The sequence below is a fragment of the Eptesicus fuscus genome, chromosome 20, assembly GCF_027574615.1.
Source record: "Eptesicus fuscus isolate TK198812 chromosome 20, DD_ASM_mEF_20220401, whole genome shotgun sequence".
In the NCBI taxonomy this organism is placed as follows: Eukaryota; Metazoa; Chordata; class Mammalia; order Chiroptera; family Vespertilionidae; genus Eptesicus; species Eptesicus fuscus.
Genome location: NC_072492.1, coordinates 29,396,947 through 29,416,151, shown reverse-complemented (window position 1 = coordinate 29,416,151; position 19,205 = coordinate 29,396,947). Strand labels below are relative to the sequence as shown.

At 36.5% G+C, this 19,205-nt stretch overlaps 1 protein-coding gene across 1 annotated transcript in view; it reads right to left on the bottom strand.

Moving 5' to 3' along the window:
- BCAS3 (BCAS3 microtubule associated cell migration factor) overlaps nucleotides 1–19,205 on the bottom strand; it is a 464,879-nt gene that overhangs the window by 297,409 nt on the left and 148,265 nt on the right. The gene's annotated exons all lie outside the window — the stretch shown is intronic.

Genomic DNA, 19,205 nt, shown 5'->3' with positions numbered 1-19,205 from the left:
TCATTTTTTCCATTTACTTGGTATCCTGGCCTAATGACAAGTTTTGAGCTAAATTTTGTTGAGCTGAAGTGTTATGGCAAATTGTGGCAAATTGTACTGCTTTCTTATCATAAATAGAAATCACACATAGTCACTGAAAAGAAAGAGACCAGATTATAAGAAGGAAACATATTATATTCCGGACATTTACTGTTTCTATATTATTTGTTATCACCTTCTTGCAGCCTACAACTACAAAATTCAAGTAAGTTACAAAAGCTCATAGAAACATGGGCATACAATACTAGTATAAAGGCAGAAATTATTTTTACATTATCAAAGCCCTCTTTTAGATACAAGCATATAGAATTATAAAAGTTAGATCATTTGCTATTCTGAATTTCCATAATGCTTTGAAATGCTATCATGTTGGGAATTAGGTTCCTAAACAACTGATGACTTCCAAAGTAGACACTGCATGAAACCCTGCCCAAGCATGCACAGAACTCAATAAGAAGACACTTTAAATTTCAAAGCTCTTACAACCCCTGTTTAGTCACCTTTTCTAAGGAGGCATCTCTGTAACAATAAATAATGGTTTTTCAGAAGAACTAAAGAGAAGAAAAAAAAAGAGAGAGAGAGAGAGAGAAAAAGTATATTTAATTCCTTTCTTTCCAAAGATCGTTGGTGGTTTGAGGCCTTTCCTCAATGGCCCATGATACCTAACAATACTTGCTGCTTCCACCTACACCTTGCCGTCATCTGCAAAAACCATCAACCATGATTCTGATAGGGATTGAACTGAATCTGTAGATCAGTTTAGGGAAAATTGCCATCTTAACAATATCTAGTCTTTCAAGCCATGAACATGGGATGTCTTTCCATTTGTTTAGGAATTTTTTAATTTCTCTGAATATTTTTGGTAGGTTTCAGGCTATAAGTTTTACACTTCTTTGGTTAAATTTATTCCTATTTTATTCTTTGTGATGCAACTTATAAACAGAACTGTCTTCTTCATTTGCCTTTTCAAATTGTTCATTGCTAGTGTAGAGAAATAGTTAATTTTTGCACCTGAATATTGTACGCTATAACCTTGTTTCTTAGCTCTACTGATTTCTTATGGATTCTTTGGATTTATATATACATGATCATGTCATCCTCAAAGAAAAAAAGAATTTTACTTCTTCTTTCCAGTCCTTCTACTTCTTTTACTGCTTCATAGTCCTGGTTAAAACTTCCAGTACAATGCTGAACAGAAGTGTCGAGCAGACTGATTGACTTTGAGTTCATTTTTGTACATAGTGGGAGGTATAGGTTGAGGTTCCTTGTGTTCATTGCCTTGATAATGGATGCCCATTTGTCTCATCACCATTTGGTAAAAAGATTATCCTCTCGACACTGAATTGCCTTTTCACCTTTGTCAAAAATCAATTGCCCAGGTGTTTCATCTTGAAGAATGTTTGCTGGTTTCTGTTCTGAAAGAGCAGCATTTAATACCAGTCTTTGCAGGTAAACACTCATCATGATCTCTGCTACTCAAACTGATCATCACTGAGCCTGGTTGCGAAGAATAATGCAGAAAGGATATTCAAGTAGAATCTGCAGATGTCTTGTGATTATTTCTAATATTACGTTTCTCATCGTTCATAACCTGGTGGCCATTTATGACAGATACTGGGGGTCACAATAAATTGCCATGATCCAACTAGAATTATCAAGGTGTTTCATTAACAAGGATCAAATTGATGCCTCACAAAAGGAGAAACCAAGGGATATCACCTCAGGATGATCTTAAATTAAACCTAGATGCCTTGGGGCCTTTTTGCCTTTTTAAAAGTCTCTTGAGCATCTTCAAATAGAAATAAATTCAGGACACACACACACAGACACACAATCAATTGCCCAGCCTGATCAATGTGGCTCAGTGGTTCCCAGTCAGGACACATGCCCGGGTTGTAGACTCAATTACCATTGAAGGGTGTGCAGAAGACAGCCAATCAACGATTCTCTCTCATCATTGATGTTTCTATGTTTCTTTCTTTCTTTCTCTCTCTCTCTCTCTCTCTCTCTCTCTCTCTCTCTCTCTCTCTCTCTCTCTCCCTCTCCCTCTCTCCCTCTCTCCCTCTCTCCCTCTCTCCCTCTCCCTCTCCCTTTTCCTTCCTCTCTGCCCATATGTATGTGGGTCTATTTCTGGATTCTGTTTCTTTGATCCATGTGCCTATCCTTTCATCAATACCTCATTTTCTTGATTACTGTAGTTAGCTATTCTTATAATTCAATGCACATACACAAGTTTTAGAGAGAGTGGAAGAGAGAGGTAAAGACAGAGAGAAATATCGATGTGAGAGAAACACATTGATTGGTTGCCTCCTGCACATGCCCTGACTAAGTCCTGGGCCAGGGAGGAGCTGCAACTGAGGTACGTGCCCTTGACCAGAACCCAACACAGGACCCTTCAGTCTGCAGGCTGACGCTCTATCCACTGAGCCAAACCAGCTAGGGTGAGATCACTGAACTTCATAGATGGGGCTAAGTCGTCTAGAAAAATGAACTGATTTACCAAGAAGCTCCAAATCTGTGGATCAGTTAGCCATGGCTTATCCCTCACTGGCTCACTAGGATAAAGGACAACCTCAGAATAGCATCAAAGGTACTTCAGACTTATCCCTCCCAGCCTGCTACTGTATTGTCAAGCAACACCCAAGTATTTATGGGATTTCACTCTTAGCATCTGTGTTTATGATGTAGCCTCTGAAATCCAGCCCTCACTTGACTGGGCTGAAAGAGTAAAGTAAGCCGGGGAGATTTTATGTTCATAAGAATAGAGGCAGTGTCTGTCTTCCACAGCAGTGCCCCTTTTCCTAGGGGTATACATTCCAAGACCCCCCGTGGATGCCTGAAACCACAGACAGTACCAAACCCTACATATACTATGTCTTTTCCTATACATACATACCAATGATAAAGCTCAATTTATCAATTAAGCACAGTTAATAAATTGACAATAAAATATAACAATCATAGCCATACGTTGTAATAAAAGTTACATGACAGTGGTCTCTCTCCCAAAATATCTTATTGTACTGCATGCACAGCACAGATATGCTGGGCAAAGTGATTATTCACGTCCCAGGCAGTACGAAGCGTGATAGTGAGAGATTTCAGCACACTGGTCAAAACAGCACACAATTTAAAACTTATGAATTCTTTCTAGAATTTTCCATTTAATGTTTTGGGATCGCAGTTGACTGCAGGTAAGAGAAGTAACGGAAAGCAAAACTGCAGGTAAGGGGGACTGCTGTATTTTACAGGTATGGCAAGTACTTAGTAAAAGCAGCTTTAAAGGAAGAATAAATGTGTTAATAAAATGGTGAGCAATGACAAGGTTCAGGAAGGCAAACTGAGAGAGAAAGCTAATCTTCCTTCAGGTATTTTCCGTGAAGAGGTAAAACGTCAGATAGAAAGGGATAAGTCAAGGGAACACTGATAAAAAATGATACAGGTAATGGATGCAGAGTTAAGGACTTGGTGGCTAAAAAGAAGATATTGACACGATGAGATACTGTACCAGCAAAGGTTTCATTCTACATTTATTCTTTCACTTCATACTTTTGAGCCTATTGGTATGAGGCCCTGTTCTAGTCCTGAATGAATAAGTCCAAGGGACTCCTAAAGAGTTCGTAACATAATGAGACAGAAAGATTATTTATAAACCAAAAATTTTAAATGGAAGAAAACATGCTAATAAAGATATCTGCAAAAGGTCTCAGAAACAAAAAGGAAGGAGACGTTTTTATTGTTGTTGTGTTAAAGGACAACTTAAAAAGGTGTAGAAATCTTGAGCCTAGAGGAAAAAACTTGTATCATCTTCCCTTTACTTTTCTAATAGAAAATTAAGGGATGATAGATATGTGGACAGTTATATCAGGAATTAGGAAAATCAGGAAACTAGCTTAGATAAGAAATCTCATTAGCTGATGCATAATGACCTTCATGTTCAAAAAATACTTTAAAACACATCAAATTTAAAAATGAAGTTCATACTCAATAAATCAAATACACAAAAATAGCATAATGATCCTTTCTTCTTATTGCTATTACTCAAAGTCTTTGGCTAAAAATAATTTTGCATTATCTTTTGTGTCATAGACTTTCTTTGAAAATGCGGCATATATGTATATATGTGTGTGTGTGTGTGTGTGTGTGTGTGTGTGTGTGTGTGTGTAAATATATATATATATTTTTTTTCCCACATCCAGGAAGTACAGGAAAATTTAGCCCTGTGAGCTACAGAAAAAGAATTAATTTTAGAGGGAACTCAAAGGACTTGAGAAGATAGCCAGATGCTGGAATCCATGGCCTTCACTTCTCTGCTTAGTCTCATGTTGACTAGGCTGGGAGCCTAGCCTTTGATAACTTTAAGAATAGATCTTCAGACACTCCCTATGGTTATAGCAAAGCTAAATTTCCAAGCCAGAATTTTTCTTTATGTGCTTAAAATAATGAGGCTCCGTAGCATCCCAAGTCTTGCATGTGATGAAGTCTGTCCCTCTGTTTGTTCCTCCCTTTGTTCAATTACCCCTTGGACAAAGAGTAGCACCATTTCTTTGCTGCACCTCTCAGGCATATATATATACAGTAGTGACAGTGAAATTAAAAAAATTTGAGATCAGTGAAGAGTCACTACACAAATTCTAAATGTAACCTTTGCTAACCATTCTTTACTAGACTTTTTTCTTTCCCCAATGTATAAATACATTGAAAATAGCAGAAGTTGGTTAATTGTAGTTTTAGTAGAGGGATTCATAAAACCTTAAAATAGATATTTCACACCCCATTATACTTTCAAATCCCAGCTGGGACAAGACCTGTGAGTGACAAATGCCATGAGAATGGATATTCTCACAGTATTTCTGGCACAGCCAGAGGAAGTCCCAAAAATCTCATGAGAAAATAAGCTCTTCTAAGACTCTCATCCCGGTTTCTTGGGCTTGCTCTATACAGATAAACTTCCATAAGCCTTCGGGCTTTCGTGTCTTTATCCAAATCCACTAGAGCTTTGATCCTTTAGCGGTTTACCAGTCCCCAAGATAGAGGGAGTTGAGTTCCTTTGGGGGGCAAAAATTCCAAGTTCCAATGAAATGGCTTCTTAATACACTAGAGCAGCAGTTCTATTTAGGAATAGGAAATCATTTAAAAGCAGAATTTATAAAGCATCCCTGGATGTTTAAAGCTAGGATACTTTGCTTTAGTTTTAATTGTTTGTTTACGCTATTATTGTTTTTAATGTTACAACAAAGCACTAAACCAAAACAGGTCACATGGGGTTTAACCACTGACTTTCTGTATTTACTTGAACAAGACTGCATTTTTGAAAAATGAAAACAGCCTCATGTGCTTTTCAAAAAGATTTTTACCTTTTAGATGAAGAATGCCTACAGACACCTTATACGGTAGGGGAAAAGTAACTCTCAACCAGCATATTAATACAGATTACCGCCATCTGTGTGTGATGTCGAACAGGGGATGGCCTGTTTACTAAAAGTTAGAGTAACTCCAAAATGCCATCTTCTCATTTACCTATTGTCCCAAAGTATGTTCTCCAAAACATTCTATACTGCAAACACACGAAGGAAAATGGGTTAGGTTGAGGATAAAAGTAAAGAACGAGAGTAACAATGGGCTTTGTTGCTGCACCAGAGGGATGGCTTGTCAGAGAGGCATATTCCCTAACCAGCCATCATTAACAGACTCACTTCCACAGGAAAAAAAAAAAAAAAGACAGAGTCTGAAAACTCCGGACAAAAGAAATCCCTGCAGACAAAGTGAAAACAAATTAAAAGACCCATTATAAAACACAGATGCTACAAGGAAAATAAACTTTGTAAGATTTACTGGGCTTTGACAAACTTGAACATTTGTGGAAAAGACATCAGCAACAACTCCCAGGTACTGTGGCTGCGGAGCTAGCCTCCTCTCCACTTTATCTTCACCCTCTCAGCAGAAGCTGCAGGCTGGTATTCTGAGCTTCTGAATGCAGGGACGTGAGAACATGTGCAAGTGGCACCCTGCCAGCTACAAGGAACCTCTGCAGCCAGCAAGATCCTGAGATTGTTGACCATTACAGATTATGCTAAATATAAAAGTTAATATCAGTGTGTCTCTGCCCATGTTTGCATGTCTTCTTAAATGCAAACAAGAAAAGGGGGAAAATGAGGTATAAATGTAATGATATGCCTCCTCTCCCTTCTTCCCCTTTAAAAATAATTTCCTTATCCTATCAAATTATGAAACAAAGTGAATAAAAGCAGTTATGTAGCATTAAGCAATCAAAGGCTCAGAGCTGTAGATCCGAAAGTACCTTTAAAAAGTATCCTATCAGTGAGAAAGATAAAACTTTTTGTTATAGGTTTCTAGAGGCACAAGCTACAGATTGTTGCTAATGGGGGTCAAAGGAAGATTCTAGTAACACAAGGTGTAAGAAACTAAGAACTATAATGGAATAAAATGGAACAAATGACATGTTTGGAGGATAAAGGAGCATTGTCCTTTGGTGTCATTAGGGTTGTGAATAAATATAAATATAGATTCATCTGTAAAAAAAAAAAAGCAACAGGATTCCAGGCAGTGTTGACAGTGCCCTACAGGAGAGCAATGTTTTAGGAGGTCTGCATAATCTTCTCACTTCTTTCATCCTTACCAGGGACACGTTAGACACTCCAGTGCTCTGAAGGTTTACAGTAGCAACCTTCCCATGTTATATATTAGATGCCGACAATAGTATCACATTCTGATCTCATCACCTTTCCAACACACTCATCCACAAGATCTGCTGCTGTTCTAGGAATCAAGCCTCCCAGTCAGTGTCCATGGGCTGCTACTATTTTGAATTCCTACATTTTGAAATTGGATCAAATGAGGCCCACTGAAAGCCAGCATTGATGTGCAACCTGGACTCCTGAGAAGACACGTCTGAAGGGAAAAAAGTCCTACTGCCAGCTATCCCATTATTGTCCTCCTTCCAACAGTCCCCCTACTCTAAGCCCTCTACATGGTATCTATTCCCTAAATATCTTTCCCACATAAAACCCGGGTATTGAGTTCATATGGGGCTTTTCTTGTGCTTTTTGCTTTTCACACTTTTGGTCTGCTTTTAACATATTGCTGTGGAACTGACTGGGATAAGAACCCAAAATATACTAACAAGTTTAACTAAGTCATTGAAAAGCTCCCGGTTTCTTGACTCTGTGTAAAAGAGGACAGTGGTAGCTGCTTTTGAAACACTCAGTGGAAATCTGGGCTCTGAAAAGTTAAAAACACAGCTTAGCTCTTGCTTGCCATCTAATTTAACATTAAAGCTTTCTCAGCTAAACACTTGATAATTATTTAATCAAAACCAAATAAAACCCTTTTGGAAAATATAACAAGTACCCTGTGCAAATGGGCATTTCCTCAATGTGGGATATTTGGGGTTGGGATGGGAGTCTCTATTTCTCTCTTTTTCTAATTCCCCTCTCCCCTTTTCTGGATGAGAATGACTTCCCAGCTGCCATTCCAGGACATTCACCCTCCTTTTTGACCTTTTCTCAGGCGTATTCCAGTATAATCTGTAATCTACTCAAGTAGGAAAAGGAAGCAGCAGCGCCCTGGTGAGAAACAGTGCCTTCTGACCCACATACCAAACTGGGCGGGAGCAATGCTTGTTCACAGGAGCCAAGGAAGTAGAACATGCAATTAAAAGAAAATGAATAAAAATTTTTTATTTTTTTTTTTTTTTGTAAAAGGCTATTAACACAACAACCAGACAGTTCAAGGACAATTCTGACTGGGCATTGTCTTGTTTCTCCCTGTAACTTTTTGGGAGGAGTGATGGCTGGTGAAGTAAAAATACTGCAAACCTTTATGCATTTCAAGCAAAAACACTTGTTGCTTTTTCATGTAAACAGTTTATGGCACTATAGACACTACTATAGGTATTTTGGGGAGGGGTGGGAAGGTAAAAAGATAAATCTCCCACAAAATCAATCTGAAAAGAAGGAAGGAATCTTTGTTGTTTTTGTTTTGTTTTTTGCAAGATGGGGATTGAGGTTGTTAATATTGTCATCACTATACAACATAACAGACTAGCCTGTATGGAACTTTGCACTAGTGCTTACTAAATGTCAGCAGAATTAAAATGTCATGTTTTGGAGACCTGACACTGCACTAATTATTAAATAATAATTATATGTATATACGTTTATGCAAATATTTATACATATTTACATAAATACATACATTTTAAACAAATAATTTTCTAGGTGGTTTTCCTTTTCTAGCCTTAATACATTTTACCAGTTATTATCTTAATGTGCTCATGACTGTTATAGGCAAATTTGGATATTTTTTCCTCCTTTAAATTAAAATAAATTCAATACATTTAGAAAGTTCATTCATAAAAAATTTAAAATCAAATGGAGATAACTGTTCTTTAAACTATATGTAGACAGGACTATCTATACTACTCCAAAAAGATACTAAATCAGGAATAGAATTAGGAGCCTTGGGATGCAAAAATAAGCCTAAAAAGGGAGATGAGATCAAGAGCTAGAAACAATGTTTATAAAAAGCCAAGAATAAAATTGGGGGGAGAGGTGTATAAAAAAATGTCCAAAAAGTTTCAAAGATACAGGTGTATGGGGAACGGCAATGACATACCCTGCAAGAAAAGCTTTTGGCTACATTTCCTCTCCGTTGTATTTGGGGCACAATGTAGTCTTGATCACACAGCCAGCCCAAATTTATAAAATAAATGAGCAAAATCTCCCCCACAAGTGGGAAGTTCGTTACCATAGTTTATTTTTCTTAGAGCACTCTAAGATGTGGGATAAAGGAAATTTGTAAGAGCTAGTGCTCTTAATATTTAAGAAGTTTTAGCAGTTTTTAGTTCACTTTAAACATTAAGATTGTAGTTTGCCACTCTTTCAACAATTAAAAATCAAACAAAACCATAAATAGACTACATTTAACAACAGAAGAGACAAACTCTTCGTAATAAATGAGAAGAACAAAAGATTTTGGGAGTTTTACTTTAAGTGTTATTCCTAAACCTAACAGAACATATTTAAGTGCCCTCAAAATTTCCCTGTTCTCTGAAGGAGCTCAAACAGAGTTTAGGGACGAAGTGCTCAGAAGAATTTTCACCTTAGTGAAAAATCCCCAGAATTAAAAACCCCAAATCTAGCATCTCTTGGACCTCATTTGGGATTAAATGAGCTCCCCAAAGTATAAATAAATCCTCATTGAAATTCTGGTTTGAAAAGGCTCTACACCAGATCGCCCATGTTTATCTCACAATGAATTTTGTATCATGTCAACAGAGCAAACAGGGCAAGCTGTGCAAGGGGAAAAAAAAACATAGAAACTTATCTTCATCACTCAACAACTACAACTTACAACTATTACTTATACTGTTAAACATATAAGATGTGGAAGAACTGAGAGCTGTTCCTGAAGAAAACAATCGGACCCTTTATAAGATAAACTTTTAAACAAAGTGCAAGATTTAAGTTGTAATATTTTTAGACTTGGAGGACTCAAATTTAATTTAACATTTGCAGAACTTGTGTTTTCCAAATACATTAAGCGTTGTATACTGAAGGGAAAAAATAAAGATGAAAGTCAAGAGTATTTTCTGTTGAATCACAGCTATCGCAGTGAAATGTAAGCAGCTTCTCTAAAGATGCTCTTCCCACAGCCTCCCTCCCCACGGAAGCCTTCCTTCTTTTTACAGGACTGTTAAGGATATTTTCTGGCTCTCGTTCAGCATCATGGCTCAGGTCATGAGAAGTGTCAAAGATGCATTTCCTTCAGATGGGAAAGAGCAGCAGATTTTTAACAACCGTACAAAGATGGGAGTGCAGCGCAAAAGGGCCACATCAGCAATTTGGACAGCAGGGGAGATAAAACCTTTCATCTTCACATATATTTATTTCCAGCTTTTAAATATCTTTCTACCAAAATATGCTTACACGTTCTGCTCCTGAAGAAAACAGGAAAGCCATACCCCATTTAGCTGCCTAAATTATCAAAAATTTGTGAAGGAGAATTGTTCACTAAAAAAAAGAGAAGAAAGAAATCAAAGTACATCATATGAATATCAATAAATAGTAAGTCCTTGTTTTCTAAACTGATTTTCCAAAAGCAAAACCATGAGTTTACCATGCACATAAAAACTCCTTTGGTAGAAATCCTTGCGCGTGAGAATCACAGAGGAGCGATGCCGTGATCCGTAGGCACCTGAGAAGTGTTGACTCTGTTTCCCTAGAATTCTTCTGCTGAGGCAGAAATACTTTTTCTTAACCTTGGCCAGAAAACCAAATTCATTCATCAGTGTTGTGGCTGTTTATTTATCATACCCATGATTTTATCAAATGTGGATACATTGTAATCCACTCCAAAATTAGACAAGAGTCAAATATTATCAAACCTTTCCTCGGCACGCCCTGCGAGAGACACCCGTCTCTCCTGAAACTTCCAAACACAATGCCCACATTAATGGCACTCTATCCACTCTGAAACAGTTTGACTCTTGTGCCTCATTCTAGCTTCAATATTCTCACCTGCAAAAACACATCCCCCAATGTTAATAACTTTTCAGCGAACCTTAAATCCTCTTCCTTTTCCTTTTCTCATCCTCCTCCAAATTCTGTCATTTTATGCTAAGAGCCTATTATGGTGAGAACTATAACAGTTTCTATTTCTCAGTATGTGTGACCCTGTCACAGCACAGACCCCACTTTCCTTACCCTTTTGTGGCTTGCAAATCATAAGCCAACAATCAGGTTTTTATTTCTTGCTCAGGTTTTAAGTTCACAACTACGCATGCCTGTTACTCTCAAGTCTGATCACTTCTAAATCTGTTTGTTTGGGTCATCCAGACACTGGTCATTATGTGTCCTAAGAAGCCTATTTCCTATTCTCTGATCCCTCTCCAGTTTTTCTAAAAGCAATTTGGGGCGGGGGGATATTTCAATGGAAGCTAATTAGAACTGTCTTACTTGTCTTCCTCCCTGGAAAAGTAAGGCAATAGTAATATGCAAACAGATAAACCAAATCCTCTTATTATCCTAATCACTAAACTAAAATGACTCCTTCAACACTAACTTCTAAGTTTAGCACCAGAAAGACCGCACCATCCCAAAACCATCCCAAAAAGAGGATTCCTTTATGGGGAAACTGATCTGCAAAATTAAATACAAATTGTATCGATTAGGGTACCCTAATAAAATTGCCAGTTCTACCTGATAGACCAGGGGGGCCTACAAGTTGGTATGACCTGCTCATGCTCAAAGAGCTTCCGATCAGTTTGGTAGTATAGGTTTGTTGATTAGGGGCATAAAAATAAAATCGTGAAATAAATGAACATATAATAAAATTTTAAAATAAACTAAAAATAAGAATGATCAGCCTTGGCCGGGTAGCTCAGTTGGTCAGAGCATCGTCCCAGGACCCCAAGGTTGTGGGTTCGATCCCTGGTCAGGGCACATACAAGAAGCAACCAATGACTGCATGAATAAGAGGGACAACAAATCTCTGTTTCTCTCTCAAATCAATAAAATATTTTCTAAAAAATGATCAGCCAAAGATTCCTCAACATTCAGGTCAACATTTTGGTTTAATCAGTCCACGATTGGGCCTGGATATCAGTAGTTTTTAAAATCTACCTAGGTAAATTATAAATGCAATTGTGAACCATTGCTCTAATATGAAAGATAATGCTCCTAACAACAACAAAAAATTTGAAAAAGAAGTCAGAGGAAATAAAGATAATACAAGGAGCAAAATATGCTTCAAAAATTATAACTAAATTATAACTCTTCAAAGAGATAAACTATAATGTGTCTGTCAAATAAGAAAAAAAATGTGATAATTAAAGAAACATTCAGAGTAAAGAATATTAAAAACATGTTGCCGAGATAAAAATGCAATAAGAAGTTTAAAAGATCAAGTTGGAGACACTCTCATAAAGTGAAACAAAAAGACAAAGTGATAGAAAATAGAAAAGAAAGTTAGGGGTTCAATATAGGAGATCCATTTCCAACTAACATGTTTCCCAAAAGGAGCAAAAAAAAAAAAAAAGAAAAGAAAAGAAAACCAGCAAGGAAGACCCCATGCAGAGCTGACATAAGAGCCTCTGTGAATGACACCTGATTGGCTGTTTTTCATTATAAATTTGTGGAATTATTTCTCTTTTATAATAAGTGCGTACATTACTTTGATGAAATTACATTAAATAGGTAAATAAAAACAATAAAATTCTAATAAATACTAACAGAAAAGAGAAGCAGAGATTAACTATAAGCCCTTTTAATGTCTCAATAGTGGAGTTTAATCACTGATCCCATAAAGTAAAGAATAGCAACATAGAGAATCAGGGAAAGGAATGTTTAGAAGATGCAGACACCACATACTTACTTAACTAAAAAAATTTGCCTCCGTTCAACTACCTAAATTTATTCATAGGACCTAGGTATCTCGATGGAGTACTAAAAATAGATATTAACTGATAGTAATATATTCAAAAGTTCAATTCTCTAAGAAGATTTTGAGGAATACATCTTGGAAAACATAGTAAGAAGGAAACTGGGTAACTATGACATCTTATAAGACATCACCATCCATAGTACACCAGGTTCATGCCAGGGTTACCATGATCAGATCAAAGTTTAGAAAAGACCGCCCTCTAGAGGCATGTCTCATTAACCATTTAAAATCAAAACCCCACATCACTGGAGTCTATGCTTTGCCAAAGTAAAAAATAAACACAGAGAAACAAACAAAATATTTCATGAACAGTAAAAGGCAAAACAAGGAATTTCAGGTTAGCTTCAATTGCTAACTACCTTATCTGGCGTCTATTTTAAGGGAAAACATATTTAAATTTTAAAAATGAGGCATTTTCTAAATAAAATAGAAAAAAAATATTCAAATAAGAGTTTAACCAGTTTTTATAGCACCAAATTGTAATCTATAATTTAGAGACAATATAATAATTTTTAAAGGTACTCCAGAGATGTTATTTTTCTCAGAAACTATGCTATCGGCAGTATCCTCTCAATTTTGCTATGAACCTAAAACTGCTCTATAAAATAATCTATTGAAAATTGAGCTCTTTTTATTTTTCAATTAGTCCTTCTTAAATGAAAGCATCTTATTTCAAATCTCTCTTTTCAATCCACTTTCCCAAAGAAATCATGTGCTCTAAGAAACAATAGGAAGTGACATAAAAATATTTAAATATGTATGATTTTGTGTATAGTACAGCATAATGTCAGAGCAACATTTTTTAAAGGATGATAAAAGAATTTATAAGAAAATAAATTCACTAGAAAAACTTTATTAGGCTTGAAAACAACCAATTAAAAACAAAACTTCATCTGAGCTAAAACAATCAAGTACATGTAACCAGTAAAAACCCAGGTACTAAACTAAGATAGCCTAACAGAAAGAGGTTTATCCATTTAACATGTATATACTATATATACTCTGTGCCATATGAGGCATAAAATTTAAAGCAGAGCTACAGTGCACATGATTGATTTTTCTTGGCAAAAATTAAAACATACAAATGGAAACTTCAATCCACAAGTAAACAGAGATGTGGAAAGAGAAGTCAAGGAACATCACATTCTTATTGATTGTCTTAAGTAGGTGAAACTATATAAGGCTGAAATGTGTGGTTGCTTTGTATTTACAATTGTGATGTGGTCTGTATCAAGAAAACTACTGATCAACAAAAGTAATTACAATAAACCATCAAATAAAGAATATAAACAAAGTTTCTGAGTGGTAAAAAAAAATGCAGCACTCAGATGTTAAAAAGAAAAGTGATGCTACCAGCTATTTAAAAGCACTTTTACTAAAACATGGAGCTTTGAGTCCAAGAAGGTCTCAACTACTTCCATTTGGAAGAAGCAGAATCTGGAATTCAAATGCCAGAAGTCATGACTCAAAGATGACTCCTCCCCTGAGGATCAATAAGTTAATGGGAAAGGAGACGCTTCCAGGAACTCTGGGGAACTGTAGAAATAAATCCAAAATCCCTCTGTTAAGTCGATGGAAATAGCAAGAAAAAACAAGTTCCTTAAAAGCCCACAGAGTACATGCCATATTCTTGAATCTAAACTGGAAAACTAATTTGCAAAATAAACAAAGGCAAAGGCTCAAGAATAGGTGGCGTAATTGGAAAAACTACACTTCCTGATGTGTGAATTTTAAATGAGCAAAAACAGAGGAAAAATAAAAAAAATTATACTACCTTCACTTTTCAGTTTTGTGTTGGTGTCTCCATTTCAGAAACAATGTTGGAAGTCAACTTATCAATACTGAGTCCAAAATGCTTTAAAAAATAAATAAATAAATAAAAGCCCTGGCTCAGATGGTTGGAGAGTGGTCCCATACACCAAAAGGTTAGAGATTCAATTCCTGGTCAGGGAACATACCTAGATTCCTGGGTTCAATGCCCAGTTGGGGCTCTAATAGGAGGCAACTAATTGATGCTTTTCTATCTCTCTCTCTCTCCCTCTGTCTTTCTTTCAAATCAAGAAAAAAACATATCCAGGAGTGAGGATTAAAATAATAATTAATAAATAAAATTTTAAAAGGCTAAATGTGTACACAACAAGGTCACAATTATATTTTTCATTCACTCATTCAGTGAATTATTCATTTATTTGGTTTTCTGGATAAGAGGCACTATGAAAAATATGAAAAAGTACTCAATCCTTTATATCTCCTCAATAAAAACAATATTGATAATGATACTAATCATAGCAGGTAAGCATTTACAGAGTATTTGATATGTGCGAAACACTATTCAAAGTGCTTTAATCCTCACAGTAACTCTCTAAGGTAAGTAATATTATTTTCCCCATTTTACAGAAAGAAAGTTAAGGCACAGTAACAATAGGTACTAGTCACTCTGACTCCTCTCTTCTCTCATATGTAACATAAAGTGTACCAGAAATCCTGATGGCCCTACCCTCAAAATATAGCAAGAATCTGCCCTGGGCAGTTTGGCTCAGTGGATAGAGCATTGGCCTGTGGGCTGAAGGGTCCCAGGTTCAATTCCAGTCAAAGGCACATGCCCCAGTTACGAGCTCAATCCCCAGTTGGGGGCATACAGGAGGTAGCCAATCAATTATTCTCTCACATCATTGATGTTTCTATCTCTCTCGCCCTCTCCCTACCTCTCTGAAAGCAATAAAAATATTTTTGTAAAAAAACATATACAGGCAGTCCTCAGGTTACGTCGGACTCGATGTAAGTCATTTTGTGACGTCGCCATTTCCCATTTATTTATAAGAAGAAAAAAAAGTTCCGTCATTTCGACATGTACATATGTGCTTTTTTTATTTATTTACCACAAGTGAAGGTCAGGAATTGTTATCTTTCTCTTAAATTTTTTTTATTGTTTCACTTCATTGCTGCTGTGTATGTGCTCCATGTGAGTGACGTAGGTGCTTATGTAGGTGGGTTTGTACTTACGGCAAAAATCAGTTATGTCGTGCCGTAGGAACGGACCTACGATGTAACCCGAGGACCTACTGTATATAGCAAGAATCCAATTACTACTCAGAATCTCCACTATAAACAACTCAGTCCAAGCCTTGTCTTCTCTCACTTGGATTTTTGCAATACTCTCCTAACTGGTCTCACTGGGCTTCTACCCTTGTTAGATCTCCCTTCTGATCCTACCAAAACACAAGCTTATCATGTCACTCTTATTCTCAAAACTCTCCACAGCTTCTCCATTTCTCATTCTAAGTAAAAGTCAAAGGTTGACATGATCTGGACACATTTGCTCTGACCTCATCTTCTACTATGTGCTTCTACTATTATGCTTCAGCCACACTGACCCCTTAGCCCTAACCATAACCCTTGAACACTCCAGGCACATTCCCAAACCAAGGATTTTACACTAGCTGTTCCTTCTGCCTAGAACATGTTCCCCAGACATCTGCATGACTTTCATCCATACTTCCATCACCTCTTTGTTCAAATGTTAGCAACTCAGTCTGGTCTGCTGAAGAATTCTAATCTCAAATTGCAATCCTCCCCAGGCATTCCCTATTCCCCTTCAATTCTTTATTTTTCTCCTTAGCCCATAAAACTATCTATCATCTTTCTTTCTTTTTTTTTTGTTAATCCTCATATTTTTCCATTGATTTATTTTCTTAGGAAGAGTGGAAGAAAGAGGGAAAGACAGAGAGAAACATTGATGTGAGAGAAACACACTGACTGGTTGCCTCCTGCACGTGCCCCAACCGGGGCCCGGGCTGGAGAGAAGCCTGCAACCAAAGTAAAAGTACGTACCCTTGACCGGAATCGAACCCAGGACCCTTTGGTCCACAGGCTGACGCTCTAACCACTGAGCCAAACCGGCTATGGCTATCTTTCTTTTTCTTTCTTTTTTCTTTCTTTCTTTCTTTCTTTCTTTCTTTTTTCTTTCTTTCTTTCTTTCTATCTATCTATCTATCTTTCCATCCTCTTTTTTATTCATAACACTCCACTAGAAAGTCAGCTCCATGGGAAAAGAGACATGTTCCTCCTGTCCGCTGCTCTATTCTTCGAGTTCAGAAATAATGCCTAGACATAGTAAACACTAATTAATGGCTGTCGAATACATAAATGTATCTTAAAGATCTTAAAATGAACAGCAATGTTATCATGAATAAAAATCGCTTCATTCCGACAAGTAACGATTTCAATCTAAATTGTTGTATTGGGGGGACAGGGGGTGTGGAGGGATTAAGCAAAAAAGAGAAAGAACTCATGGACAATGACAACAGTGTGGTGATTGTGGGGGGGGTGAGAGGATTGGGTGGAGGTGAAAGAGGATACAGGGGAGATAAATGGTGATGGAAAACAATAAAATTTAAAAATAAATAATCTAAAAAAGAAAAAAGAAATCGTCTTATTAGAAGAACTTCTAAAGATGTTTGGAAACTTGGCTCGAAGCCTTGGAGTCTACATTTTACCAAATACTACACAAGATACAAAGACATAAATGCAAATAAGGCCCTGTCTTCATGGAAGTGGATCTAACAGACAGACAGGCCTGTCCACAAACAACCAACATGTTGTGATATAACGAAATATGTTCAGAGTGTCAATATGGAGGCTGCTCCAGATGACACACATCCAGAGGTGTTTAAGAGAGGCTAAGAGACAAAGTGATATTTTTAGCTAGAACACAATGAAGTAGGGTTTTAATAAGCATTCAAGAGGGTAACAATTATTTCTAGTTCGAGATGAGTATAAAAATAGGAAAGGTGCCAAGAAAATGAATCCATGTGGCATATTCAGGGGAGGATACAGTAATCCAGGTGTGGTGGGACAACAGCTAGAAATAGGATGGGAGCTTCTCTAACCTTCTACAAGGATATTGAGATACTGAAAGACTTTAGCAGGAAAATGGAAAATAATATTTATGATTAACAAAGGAAATGTCTTATGATAGCAAATGTGGCTGGGTAGGGGCTACTGAAACAGATTTGGTAAGAAAAAATAATCGATTGAGTCCCGGCCAGTGTGGTTCCGTGGTTGAGCGTAGACCTGTGAGCCAGGTCACAGTTGGATTCCCAGTCAGGGCACATGCCGGATTGCAGGCTCAATGCCCAGTGTGGGGGCGTGAAGGAGGCAGCAGATCAATGATTCTCTCTCCATCATTAATGTTTCTATCTCTCTCTCCTTTTTCCTTCCTCTCTAAAAATCAATTATTTATATATAAATGTATTAAATAAAATACATAGAATTAAAGTAAACCAATTATATTGAAGTATAGTTATTAATACATTTAAAAATTAAATTTTGTTATAGAAGTATATGTAATAAATACTAAAGTCAGTAATAGTATTACATAATATATAGTAATTTCAAAGCTATGATAAGCATAAACAATATTTCAAAATATCAGTAACTCAAAACATTTCAAGATATCCAGTTCATATATATTGTGATATAAAACATCTGCATTTTTATTGGTGACAATGTCACAAGTACTACTAATATTAATATCTTGTGTTGTCTATATTCACAATAAAAGGAAACACTTTTGGTTAGAGGATAGTAAACATAATGATGTCATTTTGTTCATATCCATGTCCATGGATCTTAAGTTAAGAAACACTCACACAGACTAAGGTCAAGGAAATAAGAAAGAAAATGAAGGACATATTTAGAGAGAGTATATTTCAAATAAATAAACGTCCTCTGTTATGTAAAATAATGACAAGAAGATAAAATAATCCTAACCTACACTGGACTGACTCCAGAGAGTAAAAAGGAAATACCCCTATATCAACTGTTACTTAACAGTTTCCTTTACTTTGCTAAAAAGAGCACAAACAACGGTAATAGCACCAAGCATGATTCATTTTCAAGATGAATCCCTCCCTGTTCAAAGTTTACATTGTTTTTGACCAGCATCAAACTGTTTATCCACACAAACTGTAAATACATCCTTTTTAGAACTAACCAACAACAATGCCCATTTTGTTTTGACATGTGAAATACAAAGAGAACATGAAGAAAAATGACCATCACTCTAACATTGGTGCTTTGAAAATAAGGAATACTACACAGAGTAATAGGGTGAAATTCCAACACAATAAAATTTTTAATAGGTGTTATCAGGAGGAAAATGCCTTCTGAAATTCCTTGCTTTCAAAAGAGAATGCTAAGTATAGCTATCTGTCAAACAGTATATCATCTCCTCTCTGCGATGTCTTCTGGTAGCTTTAGGCAAACAATGAAGAGAGCTGTGAGCAATAAAGCTGAGAGAAAATAGTATATTTTGACTCAGAAATCCAAGTATGCTCTTCAAATACATGTTCTTTTACAAATGACAAATCCTTAATTGATTGGCACTTTGCACCCTTCAGCAAAAATATAATCTTAGGAATCTGTTCACAGTTATTTGATCCCTATCTTTTCCCTTGGACTAGATGATACACAGGGCAAAGATGACAATTTTTTGTGCACGATATGCCCCAAAACTACCATGGAACCTGGTATGGGGTATGCTTAGTAGGGAAGGAAGAATAGGAAGGAAAATGAAGCTCAAAAGAATACTCTCTGGAGATGTATAAATGTAAGGAATATAAATCTTAATTCTTCTACCAATACATCTGGTCCTCTGGTCAACCTAGCTACCCTACATGTACACTGAATCTCTTTCCATA